Below are 15752 nucleotides of genomic sequence, written 5' to 3' on the forward strand. Positions count from 1 at the left end.
GAAACCTATTCGATATTGACTCGGAGTTGATAAGAAATCAATCCATGCCTAAGAAGTAAGGAATAGGTAGTCTCATTCATTCGCTAGCGCTTATGGGTATGCTCTATTGACCTTTACAGCTTCCGATCTTTACAATCATGGAACACTTTTCACTATATTTCATTATAAAAAAATCAGTCAAACAACGGTTGCATATAATATGAAAAAAAAATTATTCCGAAAATGACAAACTCCTTTTTCTTTTTATCAAGAGTGCACTTGATAATAAGACTCAACTTAATGCACGCAAAGTAAATACATTGATATATATATATATATATATGTGTGTGTATATATGTTTAAGGTGAGTTTATGTATGTAAATTTTTTTTAGGTTCCTTTTTGTGTTTAATCTAAGAGAGGCAAAAGGCCATGGGAACGGGGAAGCGGGAAAGCTTTGTGCCGCCGAATCAGAAAGTCAGCGTTGGGGGCGCGAACTCCGAAAACGACAGACCTTCCCTGCGTTTCTTGCCTCCTCCCCTCTCTGAATCTCGAGGGAAGATCCGATTGTCGGCATTTAAATTCCCCTTCCCATCGCCATCAATGCCTCCATTCCTCCTACTCCTCCCTTCCCCATCAAATCAATCTTTTTTCTCCCTTTTTTTTTTTTTTTTTTTTTCTTCCCCCCTTTTTTTTAAAAAACCCTGTTAAAAAAAAAATTTTAAAAACAAATCTAATTAGACCAAAAGCCTAATTGAATTCACTACTTATTTTTTTATTCAGATCTAAAGGTCAAAGTTTTCAACATTTGTTTGAATATTCACGCGATATCAACGCTTTCTTTTTCTTTTCGAAATTTAGATGATTTTAAGTTTTGCAGGAGCGCTTCTTGTGACTCCTACTTAAAGCTTAAAAAAGAAAAATCGGAACCTTGGTCGAGTACGTTAAAGAAATCGCCTTTTCATTTTTACAAGTATTAACTATAGATAAAGCAAGATAAAAATTCTCAATTCACTCACAAATAAATCCACTTTACAAGGAAACTTCATTGATTGGGTAGAACTTGTTGAATAAGAAACAAGGAAACATTGAATTCTTTAATATATGGAGTTTTCTCCCAAAAAAGAATATCTTATGAATGTTTTGAAATAGTTACATTTATCAAGTGGAATTAATAAATGCTTCAATGCAATTGTTAACGGTTAAAAAAGAAGCAAGAATAAAGCCATATATTTCCTTATTTAATCGCTTGATAAAAATTCTCAATTCACTCGTCAAATAAATCCACTTTACATGAAAACTTCATTGACAGGTCGGGTAGAACTTGCTGAATAAGAAACACAAGGAAATGTTGAATTCTTTAATATATGGAGTTTTCTTGCAAAAAAAAAGAGAATATCTTATGAATGTTTTAAAATAGTTACATTATCAAGTGGAATTAATAAATGCTTCAAAGCAATTGTTTTTTTTTTAAAACGCTTCAAAGCAATTGTTAACACTTAAAAAAAGAAAAAAACAAGTACCTTATTCTAAGGTAGTTCAACCAACGTCACATTTAATTTAGCGAGTGAACTGAAATGTCTTCTCTATCATCAAAGTATCATAAAAATTCATATTTAATTTATCAAGTTTACACTTTTTATTTCGTTTTTCACTAGAACACACAATTTTTGTAAAGTAAAAAAATAGGTACTTTAATTTTTTTCTTTGGGGTAAAATTAGACTAGAACTATCATCATGTGAGGTAACTAATTGTACGGATAAGAAATCCAATCGCAAGAGGTGCGTAAGGTGATCGTGACGATAAGACATGTTCCTATAAAGCCTTATTCCCCGATCGCCTCGAGAAACGAGGGACCTTAGATCCTTGCTCTGAGGCATGGATTTGGATTTTGCTTTTCTGTCTCGTGGTACAAATATATATGGCCGTGAACATTTCTCAGTTTGTATAAAGGAAAAGCTGACCTATTTTTTGGTTTTTCCATTAAGGACCCCCTTTTTTTTTTTTTAAAAAGTAATTGTAAAGCTAACTTTAAAATCTGGTGTCTACGTATGAAATTAGCAATGTACCCTCGACGTATAATGTTATCTTGACTAGGAGGATGAGGGAACGTTTTTCTTTTGCAACCATATGCGTCTAATGAAGAGAAAAAAAGAGGAGAAGAGATAAGACACAAACAAACTTCATGAACTTTGATTCAATGTGTAATTTGGTCTCGAACTTTTAATTTGTTTAATGCGATTGTTGAACTTTAGCCTATTATGCAAAGAGATTCATGAACTTTTGATTTATTTAATATAATCCTTGAATCATATGAAAATATTCAATATAGTGCTTCAATTATTTCAAGAATAGTGACTACATTTAATATTTCCATACAATTCAAGGATTGTATTAAACATATATAAAAAGTTTATAGATCATATTATACATCAGGCTAAAGTTTAGAGACTATATTAAACGAATTAAAAGTCTATGGATATTGAGCGAAAGTCATGAATAATTTATGTCATTTTCACAAAGAGGAAAGTAACGAGTGAACACTTGTCATTTTTTTTTCTTGCGTGGAAAATTACTTTCCTTTTCATTACGTGCGGACCAATTACATGATAAAGGGTCTTCATAGCTATTAAGCGAGGAGGGGGATTAGAACACTAGTTTTGTGAAAAGGGCTTTACATCCATGTGTCTTAACAAATCTAGTTGGCGAGCTTATTTCTTTATTTTTACAGGATGGTGGGCTAGCTTTTGATGTGGATGTTGGGCTAAAAGTACCCTGCAATTGGTGATGTGCGCGTGGACATCCTAGGAGCAGAGCAAGTCGCCCGTGAGAAAATCTATCGAATTTATTCATGGAAAGACCCCGATATTAGTACTCCTTTGCTTGTTGGTGTCTATCTCGTGGGTTAGTCACCTGGGTCGGTTCTTCTCTCTAATTCTTGGCTATTAATGTAGGATCTAGGAGTTGGTGCTTAGAAACATGGGAATTTCTTGTAGTCCACATGCTCTACAAATCGACTGCATCCAATTCAAAAAGCATGGGTGCTGAGGTAAGCTTTTCGATCTTCAACAACCATTCTTCAATTTGAGTAATTTCTTGATTCGAGATCTAGTTGTTGAGTTCAGGGACTGGCCGCATCTGTTTTGTCCATTGACATCGGAGGTTCAAGCTCCTTTTGGCAAAGAGGGCATGCCGACTTAGGTACTGTCTTCCTTCTAAATAGATTTTCTATGGTAGATAGGGTATTTTGGCACACGCTAACATAAATAGTCTCGTTTTTGATAGAGCTTTTAGATTCCATAACCAAGGCGATTTGGTAGGAAGATGAGGCCTGATTTGCGTTGTGCTTTGTCTCAGTGTCTCTGAGCTTGTTACAGTGGCTTTTGATTGAGCAGCATCCTAATGGATCGCATGTCTAGACTACTAGCTTATCTGCTGCTGATGTTGTTGAGAGATGAATAGCTAGAATATCATCCAGAGCTTGCTCGTCATAGAGATGAGCAGCATCCTAATGGATCGCATGTCTAGACTAGCTTATCTGCTGCTGATGTTGTTGAGAGATGAATAGCTAGAATATCATTCACAGCTTGCTCTTCGTAGAGAGAATGTAGTCTTTGCTCATTCCATTGTGTTTCCTCTATTATTAATTTCGCCACTAGCCTCGGCTCATTTTGGTTTGCTAGACCCCAAAATATGCCTTTCTTTTACCCACCTGTCCTATCTGATTTTGTTTTGTCGTCTATTACCTGCTGACCATCTCACCTCCAGAATTCCCAGATGGGTGAGCCCTTTCCAATATGCGAGAAGTCACTATGGGGAAAGTAAATACCTTTTAGTATCTACTTGATAGAGCATTTGGGGTTTGAGTGAGTCTCTAAGCTTGTTTGTCCAACATGACTTCCTTGAACTTTAGGAGGTCCCTCAACCCCATTCGTCCCCTTGTCTTTCTTTTGATTTCAATATCTCCCCTTTTTTCAATGAAGATCAGCTCGGATGCATTTATTTTCTGTTCAAAAGATGCCATCTTTTGCTCAAAGGCTTTATAGATAGACAGTGAAATTTTGAAAATTGACATCACATATGGTAAAAAAAGTCCACACCACAGCTTTGATTAGAATTTGCTTTTCCATCTTGAAAATAAAGTTTTCTTTCCAGCCTTCAAGTTGCATGTTCAACCTCATCATGATCCAAGCAAGCATTTGTTTTTAGATTGGCTCCATTACGATGATATCTTCAAGAATTCTTTCTTTTTAATTTTTTGGACTCTCATTTCCTAAACTATGTTCTTTCTCAAAAGTTGTGGACATCCAACATTGAAGTAGATTCCGGACTTGTGGCAAAACAATATTCACCTAGGATAATGGCTAGATTCTAACATTCCCCAATCTTCCCATCAAGAAAAAGGATGGTCATTTAAAAACAATAGATGGGTCAACATAGGTTAATTACTGTTTACTTTGATACCTATTAAGCTATTGTCTTCAATTGTTTTTACATGAGGAAGGAGAGTTCATTGGTCACACTTATGAATGGGTAAGGGGATATTAGGTCACCCTAACGAAGTCCTCTTGAAGGTTTGAAGTAGTTAAGAGGTTTCCTTTAAATTTAACACTAAGAGAGACTGAAGTGATATATTACATGATCCATAAATTTCATCTCTCACCGAATCCCATTTTTTATCGTAGAAGTTTCTAGGAAATCTTATTCCACTCTGTTGTAACCCTTTATCATTCCAATTTCAAAATAGCCCAAAATATCTTCTTTTTTTTTTTTTCTTTGACTTTGAGTTGGTGCACTACCTTTAGAAAAGTGGAAGAAAAAGTTATGGATATGAGCTTGCAACTATCAATTAGCTAAAAATTGAAAAATAAAAACCATTCGTACGGAACGCGCATTTTACTCTTTTTGTTTTTTGGTAGCAGTTGAGACTAGAGGCTACTTACAAACTTTCTCATTAAAATCTGAAATCTTATTGTAAATATAACATAAATATTTAAATTTTTTGCGAATGAATTATATAAGACAATATACGCATACTTTGAAAGACATTTCAAGTTAAACATAGGTCAACTCACAAGAATTGTAAGATTTGAAAGAGTATTTCAAATATAAACTGCGAATCATATGAAATAACATTTAATGCATACGAAATACTGGCCTAAAGATAATAGCAAGATTAAACTGAGTGCTAGCAAGTTCGGATTACCCAATCAGGCCTACAATATAATCGTTGGCCTTTTACAACTTCAAATCTAGAATCACCATCCTCCCGTTTGATAAAGAAAAATTTGCTCGATAATCATCGACAAGCCGAGCTTATGTGCTTGTCACCTCAAATCACTAGAGTCTCTTCTTTTTGGTTGCTTTTAAAGGAGGTTTCTTAAATTCGCCGATAAATTATCAAGGCAGATGATTGTTCAAATCTCGTGAGTGATGTCCTAACACAATCATGCACACATCACTGGATTAGCACTGCTTGTGCAACTGATGTCTCTGCACAAAAACAACCCTGTGCCCCTTTATTTCAAGTCTAACGATCCACACCAAGAAGCCACTCAACAGGATCCATAGAGAAGTCCAGGAAAGTGATTATTCCAGGAGAAGAGTGCCATTTTCATTCCCAGCTTCAGAGCTCTCCATCCCAAAGCTCTTCCGCAGATTCGAATGGCCACTTAGCTGAGGCAAACTCTTCTTTGAGCATCATTTTCTTTTGTGGGTTCAACCTTCTCGTAGTCGCCCTAAGTCAGTTCCCAGTCGAAGATGCCGAGGTTCTCCTTCAGCCTCTCCTTCTTGAAGCTCTTCACCACAAAAGTGACTCCTTGCTCATAGAGCCATCTCAGACATACCTGCCAAGGGCAATCCCCAATCGTTGCATTTAAATGTGCAAATGGCTATCCATTTTGACTTGCAAGTTTATGTTAACCTCCATCTGAACTTAGCTGCCTAGTCTTAACATTTTGCTATTGTCACTTTCAATGGTTGGATTCGCTCATAATCAGGTGTCTTCTAAGGCTGATTTACTTCTATTATGACTTGCCTCTGTACAAACAATAGGAGTCCAAGAAGTCAATTTGAACAATAAAACACATTCAAGATGTCGAAAAAATAAACAGTCAGCTTTCATAGTAAGACCTGGGCAATGCTCTTTCCCCGAGCCTTCGCAATCTCTTTCAGAGATTCATTGTCCATGACTTCATTCGTTCCCCAGTTCGCTCCTCGAGCTCCCAAGGGAGAGAAAGCAGTGATGATGACATTATTCGCTTTACAGAACTCTCTCGGCTTCTTCTGCTGCCAGAGAGGGTTCATTTCCACCTGCAAGACAATCATCATCCAAACGGTTATTGGGTGCGGACACATGCATACTGCCATGTCGACTAGTGTTCGACTTCCCTTAATCTTGTACCACAATTGAATGGATAAGAAAAACAGGCTCGCCTGATTCACCGTGGGAGGGATCTTGGCGAAGCTGAGGTCGTTTCAAGCTTCTTGCAAGAGAAGTTGCTCACTCCAGTGGCCTTTGTGAGACTAACCTCTGGCCCTCTTCCATGGCTGCCCAGACTGCCTCAAAATCCATCAGCATGAGGTCAGCTTCGTCCACTGGGTACACGTATGTCCCTGGCTTACAGCTGATTGGCCAATGAACGAGATAGAGGTCAAGGTAATCCAACTTAAGATTGCTGCACATATGGAACAGTCGGTGAGCTTCGGTCCTCCAAATCTGATGATTTTACAAGAATAAAATGAATGACATTGATGATAAATGATTTTACAAGTATCATAGTCTCCCGCATGTATGGCTTTGATTCAGAAACTGTATATCACGATGACTTAAAATGCAAATGATGAGCGTCTCTGCTAAATTCAGCCACAATATCATCTTTTCTTCCCTTGCAATTAACTGAAGGAAAGGAAGCTCCCTTACTGTCACGGCCAAAGGACAGCTCGATAATTGCATAGGACAGTACACCTAACAGTGCAAAAATTTCGTGCTGCAAGTGAAACTGATGTAGAGAAAACGCTCTTTAATCTGATATAGCACAAAATTTTTAACTTCAACTGATGCGAATACAAGTTTGTTCGTTCTTTCACAGAAATTCATTCTATTAAGTTGTGATTACAGCTACTGATTCTTTATACTACGGGTATCAGAGCGGGCTAAAACTTAGATAAACTGACGAGTTTCGCAACAAAATTTCTTGTTAGAAGCTGCCCAACTCAAATCTAGGGAACATCCCTGAAATCTAAAAAGCACGCATGTTCGTCTTTTTTAGGAAGACCACTAATTTCTTTGAGTACCCCAACTGTCGATTGGACAAACAAGCATTATGAAACATAACTAGACAAGAAGGTACTTTCTTGTCCCTAGTCCGTATGTCTGAACTCGTTTAAAATCATCAGCCAACAAGAATCGGCCCTACTGGATTCGCAGAAAAGTCGATCGCAGTGCAACTATCTACTCATGACCGAACAAAGAGAGGCCCAGATAGCAGGATTCTGCAGAAAACAGTTAGCCAGTGACAACAATCGATTGAAACAAGTAACCTCAATTCTATGCATCAGAATTCCTAATCACGAACAGCATAACATCCCGAAATCCATAGATGATTAAGAACGGTACCACTAAAATAAATCACGGTCGGTCACTCTTGAGTCATGAGCTAAGGTCCAATGGCTAATGATTACCTCAGCAACTGCCTAAGCACAGGCACAACGTGGTCGGCGTGAGTGTCACTGCTCCAGAGCTTCGAGATGATGGAGAATTCAGCCCTTGAGCCAACGAGACTGAGCCCGGGCGCTTCAGCCAGGACTTCCCCTAGTGGCTCCTCAGATCTGTACATGGAAGCCGTGTCGAAGTGCCTGTAGCCGAGCTTGATCGCCTCCAGCACCACTGTCCTCATTGCAATCGTATTGAAGGGGTCTGCTGCCGTGCCAAGGCTGATCACTGGCATTGGGCGGCTCCCGGCGGCAACGGAGTTCAGCCTCACCTCTGGGACAGCGATTGACGGCCCTGAAACGCTCTCCATTGCTGCTTGAACTTCGACTGCTTGTGAAGACAATGGATGGAGGAATTGAAAACGATTTTGGGGGGCTTTTGGCACGGGAAATGGAGTGAAGAGCTCTTGAGGGTCACGAGTCAGGAAGTTGCAGGTTGAGACTTGACAGCGTAACCGAAAATCCTCGCCGCCCTCAATATTTCAAGATAATCTTTAGCACTTGCATTATAACAGTATTAGCTTCAACTTGCGGACGATGGTGGAGCCCCATGGGGCATCCTCCACGCCTTTTATATCCTGTCTACGATTGTTCAAGCTCTCAAGATATTTTTAGCACCTGCATGATTACAGCTTTAGCTTCAACTTGGCGACAATGGTGGAGCCCGCGGTGTGCCGTCCCCATCTCTTATATTCCGTCTGTGGTTGTTCTTGTGCGGACTAGAACGCAACCCTGAAGGACCTTCAGGATCTGCAAAGGCCGTCGACTGATCTTCGAGTTGGACCGTCCACAGTGAGGGCCAAAAACGCGAATCACAAGCATGGGGGCATTAAATCACATGTCCATTTGAGACGCGACGGACCTTGGCCAGCCAGCTATTTCTCGAATGCGATCCCTTCAGGATAAGCGTCTGACTGTACCATTTAACGTCAAACTGAGGATTACGATGTAGTTCGAGATTAATGAGCTCATAGGTACAACCCCGTAACTATCCTTGCAGCCAAGAAATCTCTGTCCGAAGTATGCTGCTGCTAGCCAATGGAACACGAGCTATTCAAAGGTAGGGGTGAGCATGGTCCGAATGGGTAGTTCTCATCTTAGAACTAAGAACCACCCACTAAGAACAGACTCCCGAAAATTAGAACTTAGACCCCCTGTTGGTTCCATGGATCCACTCAGAAGTGTACCGGGTCCGGTCCAGGTTCCTAAGTGGGTCTATGGAATCGATTCTCAATCCCTACAAAACTTGTTCAATCTTATATTCGGATTGAATTGCGAGCCATTTATTTTGATTAAGAATTGAAAATTATAAAACAAAATGAATCGACAATACTCGTTAGTTAAAAACTTTATTTACTCGAAGATCACGGTGTGATTCTCTTAAGGTTCTTGACACCGAAAACAAGTTGAGAATTACACTCCACATTAAAAGTCCTAACATCATAAAAGTTCAAACATTACTCGCTTGATTCATCTTTTTTTCAACATCAACCTAATTGAATCATGGGATGACTAAGGAAAGACCTAATTATACTCTTAAAATGAGCCATTGGCTTTTATGGACATCTTCAATCGGTTCTCTTACACAAAATTAGTCAATAATGTTTAATAACTACAAATACACATATATGTAAATATATATTTTGTCGAATTAAGTAATTAAAATAAAATTTCTTTTAAAATATATATATACCGGTCTTATCCGGGTGGGTGGGCGAGCGATTCCGCATCTAGAACTAGGAACCGACCAATACTCACTAGTTCCACTAAATTGGAATCGGGAACCTAACCCGCCCCATGAAAACCGTCGATTCCTAGGTTCGATTCTAGGTGGTTTTCGGTTCTTTTGCACACCCCTATTTAGAGGTTTGTCACTTAAGATATGAACTGTGTCAGGAAAGCAAAAAGTAAAAGAGAAAAAATCAGAGAAGAAGACAAGCAAATTTTTACATGGAAAATTCTTTAAGAATGCAAAAGGGGGAAAAAGACATAGGGTGCGTTTAGGAACCACTTTTGAGGAAAGTTTTTAGGAAAATGCAAATACCTTTGAGTTAAAGATATTTTCCAAAATGCAACTGTGTTTGGTAAATTGTACTTTGAAAGCTTTTTGTGAAGTACTTTAGCAAAATGGCGTTTGGGAATTACATTTATAAAGGATCTTTGTGGTAAAAAATTATCAAAAGAAAATTTTTTAAAATTGACCAGCAGGCAGCGGCCGGCGGCGACCCAAATGACCTCCCAAGGGACCCCGAATCTAGGGTGGCGAGGTCGCGCGACGCCGTTGCGACCTCCGCGACCCCCGGGATCTAGGCGGCGAGGTCGCGCGATGCCGCCTCGACCTCCAAATGGCCCGGATCTCGGGGGCGGCGATGTCGCACGACGTCACCTCAACCTCCGGCGACCTAGATCCGGGCGTTGAGGTCGCGGGAGGACCTTGCCACCTTGGATCTGGGTCGCGGCGGGGTTGCGTGACCTCGCCGCCCCCAGATCTGAGGCGGCGAGGTCACGGGAGGCTGCGCGACGCTGCCGCGACCCAGATCCGGGGGCAGCGAGGTTGCGCAACCCAGATCGGGAAGAAGAAGAAGCTCGCCGGCGACCGCTCGCGAAGAAGAAGAAGAAGAAGAAGAAGACCGCCTGCCGCCCCAGATCTGGGTCGCGGCGACTCGCACTCTCGGTCGCGCCACCCTCGACGGTCCACCGGCGTCCCTCTAGCAGTCGCCGGCCCCTCGCACTCAGACAGAATCGAAGCTCCCCGGAGAAGATGAATAGTGTCGCATACAAGGGCAAGAACCGGAAAACAAAAACTCGTGAGGACAATTTTGGAAAAAAATATGAACAATCTCAAGCGTGGCAATGCCAAAAAAGCCAAAAGCGGCATTTGGAGAAAACGGGTTCAAAATTTTTTATCAAACGGGCTGGCATTTGCCCAAGTATCTTTAGGCCTCCAAAGGGCTTTGGGAAGTGGTTCCCAAACGGACCCATAGTATCACGTTAGGCAATCTTTTCACTATCAATATCAATTTACAATTACAAGAGATATTATCCCAACATATAGAAAGAGTCCATGGCATACAATTCTATGTTGAAATTACTGGTGCACTCTTAAGAGTAAATTCCTCCATCGAACCCTTCAATCTCTCACTTGAATGCCAATATTAAAAAAGGCAAGTCTCTCATAGTCTTCACGCTTTTTAATTGTCCTACTATGGCGGCACCTCCTCATCACCAACGATGAGAGCTAACTCAGGCAATACACAACATCAATTTCTTAGTGGTGATAGTCTTTTTAACAAATCTACTGGATTTTTGCAACAAGGGTCTTCTTTGATAACCATGTCCCATTATTTACTAGCGTATGAATATGATGGTACTTCAACTAAATGCGCTTTGTTTTTGAATGAAATATTGTATTCTTTGCAAGATAGATGGTACTTTGATCATCACTGAAAAGAACGCTGCTATCCTACTCCTTGCTTATTTCCTTCAGAAAATTCTTCAACCAAATCATCTTCTTGCCATCTTTAGATATAGCAACATAACTCTATTTCAATAGTTGAGAGGGACACGCATTTCTAAAGTCTAGATATCCAACCAACTATAGTGCTATCTAAGGTAAAAACATTACTGGAGGTATTCTTTTCTTTGTCATGTCACCAACAAGACTAGTATTGACGGAGCCTTATGAAACAAAGTGTCATACTTGAAAATTAAAGTAGTAAATTCTACATGCCTGCGTTTGTTATAGAACTATGGTTCTAAAAATTCAAGTGTTTATATTTAATAAAAGATCACCAATGCTTAAAAGTAACAATAAAAATGAGAAACTAAGGATAAGTCATTTAATCACCCGCTCAAAGGGTTTAAGAGTTACAATATTTCCATATTGGCAAAACATGTTTAGAAAAATAGATTTGTGACTTTGAGAGTCACTGTATATATTATTAACAAATATGCAGATGTATTTTATGTATGCAAAGAAATGACATTCGAAAAATAAAGAGATATACATAATTACTAAACATTTGGATAATTAAATAATGAAAAGATTCCTTCGCTCAAACGGTGAGAGTGAACTTGGCGATTTAAGCGAAAGTGACTGCCATTGTAAGAATCTCCAAAAGTACTTTCAAGGAAGAACCAAACTGATGTTGGAGAGGGAAACAAATCGATTTGATCGGTGAGTGAGATAACCGGTGCTGCAGATCAAGTAAGTTGCAGAGATACATAATCACTAAACATTTGGATAATTAAAAAAAATGAAAAGATGCGTTCACCTGAATGGTGAGAGTGAACTCAGCGATACAAGCGGAAGCAACTACCATTGTGAAAACCTAAAGTACTTTCAATGAAATCAAGCTGACGTTGAAGATGAAAACAGATCAGTTTGATCTAGTGAGTGAGATAACTGACGTTACAGATCAACTAAGCTAGGAAGTTAAGGCTCTTATCACAAAAGCCCAATCTCGCTTGAGTAATTTCCATAACTTGAAGTTAGCTCATTGCAAAAGAGATTGTAATAAAGTTTTGTATTGGGTCATCAAAGTCCACCGCAACAAACCCTTCCCTCTAACTAGGACTCTTAGCCCTTTGGAGTTGCTTTGGTCTGAAGCTAATACCTTGTACTCTCGGTGTGACATCCAAATTTTTGTTGTCAAAATAACATTTAGGCTATAAAGCTAAGTATGATAAAGCTTAGAAGTTAGGTGGATACGTAGAAATCTTAGTTAGATCATAAATTTTGTGAGGCACGGAGGATGATTTTTCGACAAATGTAATCATCTCATGTTTGACATGTTGAAATTAGATTAATAGACATCGATGGATACGTGGATAGTTAAAGTGGTGTTAACTAATTTACCACCATCTTAGTTGTTGATAGGTACTGATATTTTTCGAATTATGTGGTTAATGATTGTCGAATTTATAATTATACTAGATCGAAATTTTCCTAATATTTGGTATGACTTAACCAAAATTTTGGTGAATTTAGGATGTCATTGATTATATTATTCATTTAAAATGTAGTTAATTAGTATTAATTATTATTTATTTACATTAATGATTTCATAGATTATAAACAATGATGAAGGTGTTGGGAGCGTGCATAAGAAGTTTGATACCTTTACCTATGAAAATCACCAAGAGGGAGCCGAAATCCGAGCCTATCAATATATCTAATTGGAACCACCTTTACTCAAAAGCTTAAACCAATGAGTTATGAGCCAACTAAAATATATTAACTGTTCTACTACACACCAATTTTCCAATGTGGGACTTCTTTGACACAACTCACTCACATGTGTATCCTAATAAACTTTCCCTCACATGTGAGCTCCGGTGTTGGGCATACTCCCTCTTAATTCAGGTATCATTTGCATTAATTTATGGTCACACGTTGCCATGTTACAAGGCTAATTTGTTTGGAAACCGCAACCCTTGGCTCTAATACCATTTGTTGGGAATATGCAGTAGAAGTCCAATATCTTGACTTGGGGCAATCGCCAAGAGGAAGTTCAAATTCGCCCGAGGCCCACCACCGTTAATTCAGGTATCTTTCTGCATTAACTTATGGGCTGTTGCAAGCCACAATGCTTGCTTGTCCGAAAACCACAACTATCGACTTTGATATCTTTTATTAAGAGGGCGTAACGGAAGCTCAATACCTTATTCTAAGAAGATTGCCAAGAGCAAACCCAAGTCTAAGCCAGTCAACATATCTAGTTGAATCTACCTTTACTCAAAAGTTTAAGTCAATGAGTTATGGGCTAACTAGAATATATTAATTGCTTCACACCACATCAATTCTCCGATATGGAACTTCTCTAATACAACTTAGTCATACATGCATCCTAACAGAAGGTTTACTCACTTGTGTGGTCAAAGGAGGATGAATTTCTTCCCAAATGATATTTTTAGAAGCCACTTGTTTCTTCTTAATGGTCTATTCTTGACACATAAAACATCGGTTACCATTCTATATTGCTCTTATTAAGACACGTCATGCCCACTTGTCTTCTTCAAATAGAAACACTTATATACCTAAGGCTAAGTTATCATCATTCCTATGATTAGCCATCCACTCTTCTTAAGGTTTTTGCACTTGGTGATATACTAAATAAAATCTTGTAGACATCATGTGTAACTTCAAATTGGCATGCAATATTACACCTAACAATTTAACTCCAAGTCACCACTCTTAACTTAAAAAAGTTTAAACTCATCTCCGACATTTTGCTCTCCCCTCGATCTTCAAAAGAAAATTTCTTCTACCTTCAAGTCTAGATTTCATTTGTCAAGAATTTCAAGGTGGCTTAAACTTGGGGTTGTGCAAACTCCATTCAAGGTGAGTGAAAATTCTAGGCGTTAAGTTAGTTTAATATACTTAACACTTTGGACTTAGTTGGTTGTTATGTGACTTTAGTTGTAATTAAAATTGATAATAAGTGTGACTTTATTCCATAGTGGTGTGCTGATATGTTGTAATGTTTCGATTGGGGATAAGTATACTAATGGTGCCATAATTTGTGTACGGCGCTTACTTTGGTGCCAAAAGTTTCCGCCGGATTACTTAAGTGCCAAAATTTTTGAAAAACACTCACTTTGGTGCCACTAATCTGATTGGCCGGAAATCCGACATGACATTTTTTTTTTTATTAATATTTGAAGCCGATGTGGATCGCCGGAGAATACAATCAGCATGCAAACAACAAAACGACGATGTTTAGCGTCTTTTCCCCCAAATAAGAAACCCTAAATCGCCAAATTCGAGTAGAATCGGAAATTGAAAACCCTAAATCCCCAATTCGACCAATTCGAATGCATACTTGATTTTCTCTCAAAGTTATCAGCTCGCTCTTGCGAATGGAGGGCAGAAGCTTCAGCAGCGGCTCACATTCCTATAAAAAAGCGAATTAGATGGTGAGTGTTACTGTTATTGTGGGTTACCGAGTCCGAGAAGAACATCTTGGACTCGGTTGAATCCCGGGAGAAGATTCCATGGGTGCGGCAAATATAAAGAAGGCTCGAAGTGCAAATATTTCAAATGGGTTGATAGGAAATTCTCTAATCGAGTGATAGAAGTAATCCTGGAGTTACTTGAAGGCCGAAATCAACCTCCACCTACGTTAATGGACGAGTTGGAGGATGTCGACTCAATGCAAGCTCAAATGAAGGGTTTAACATCTCTGGTCGACCATTTGAAGAGGGAGGTTTCAAGACTGAAAATTGAAAGAAACTTTTATCGAGCATTGATTGTGTTCTTATTCTCTTGTGTAGTTTATTCAAATGTGAAGTGAAGTAATGAGAAGAAGTTTGTATGTCTACCATAGTCGAAGTTTGTATGTCTACCATTTTTTTATGAAGCAGAAGGTTTTGTTGTAATCCATGGTAGAAATGCAAGGTTGGAGTTAGAATGCATTAATTGTGAGCACTTCAGAAATGCAATGTTTGCTTGCTGTATTTTTTATTTGCCCTCCTGATTTGTGTTAAGAGAACTATACAAAGTACTAGTGATGTCAAGAACAGAGCAAGGAAAGAAAGTGTCGAGAACGAGGAAGGAAAGAAGCTGATGAAAATGAAGAAAGCAACAATAGAGATTATAGCACGTGTAGCATGTTTACATTGAGGAATCAATATTCAGTTTTAAGCGTGTAAAGTCAAACTTTTTGTTTTCGTTTTAGTTAGTTAGTTGGTTTTCATTCTGTTGTTATCCTCCAGATCGATATAAAAACTGATGAGCCAAGAGTAAACAATTAGAAAATTTCTTTGATGTAAGCGAGCTCTCATTGAATAAGAATACACTTTTTCTCTCTGCATCGTTTTTCATTTTTCTCCCTCTCGTTTCCATTTTTTATTATGTTCATCAAATCTCTTCAAGCTGGTTTGTTGGTTTGCTGCAATTGCAAACTATGGCGAAATGGAAGGTTGGAGTTGGAATGCATTAGTTCTGAGCACTTTTTATTGTTTAGTTATGTATTGGCAATATTTGTTTTGGTTAGTTTTTGCTTCAAATAGAATAGTTGCTGCATTTTTATCGTTGTAATGGTTTGCTGGTTTGCTGG

At 38.7% G+C, this 15752-nt stretch overlaps 1 pseudogene; it reads right to left on the reverse strand.

The window, feature by feature from the left end:
* Nucleotides 1-5088: 5088 nt before the first annotated feature.
* On the reverse strand, nt 5089-8205 carry LOC120291367 (annotated as a pseudogene).
* Nucleotides 8206-15752: the final 7547 nt, after the last annotated feature.

This window comes from Eucalyptus grandis, chromosome 1 (genome assembly GCF_016545825.1).
Source record: "Eucalyptus grandis isolate ANBG69807.140 chromosome 1, ASM1654582v1, whole genome shotgun sequence".
NCBI lineage: Eukaryota > Viridiplantae > Streptophyta > Magnoliopsida > Myrtales > Myrtaceae > Eucalyptus > Eucalyptus grandis.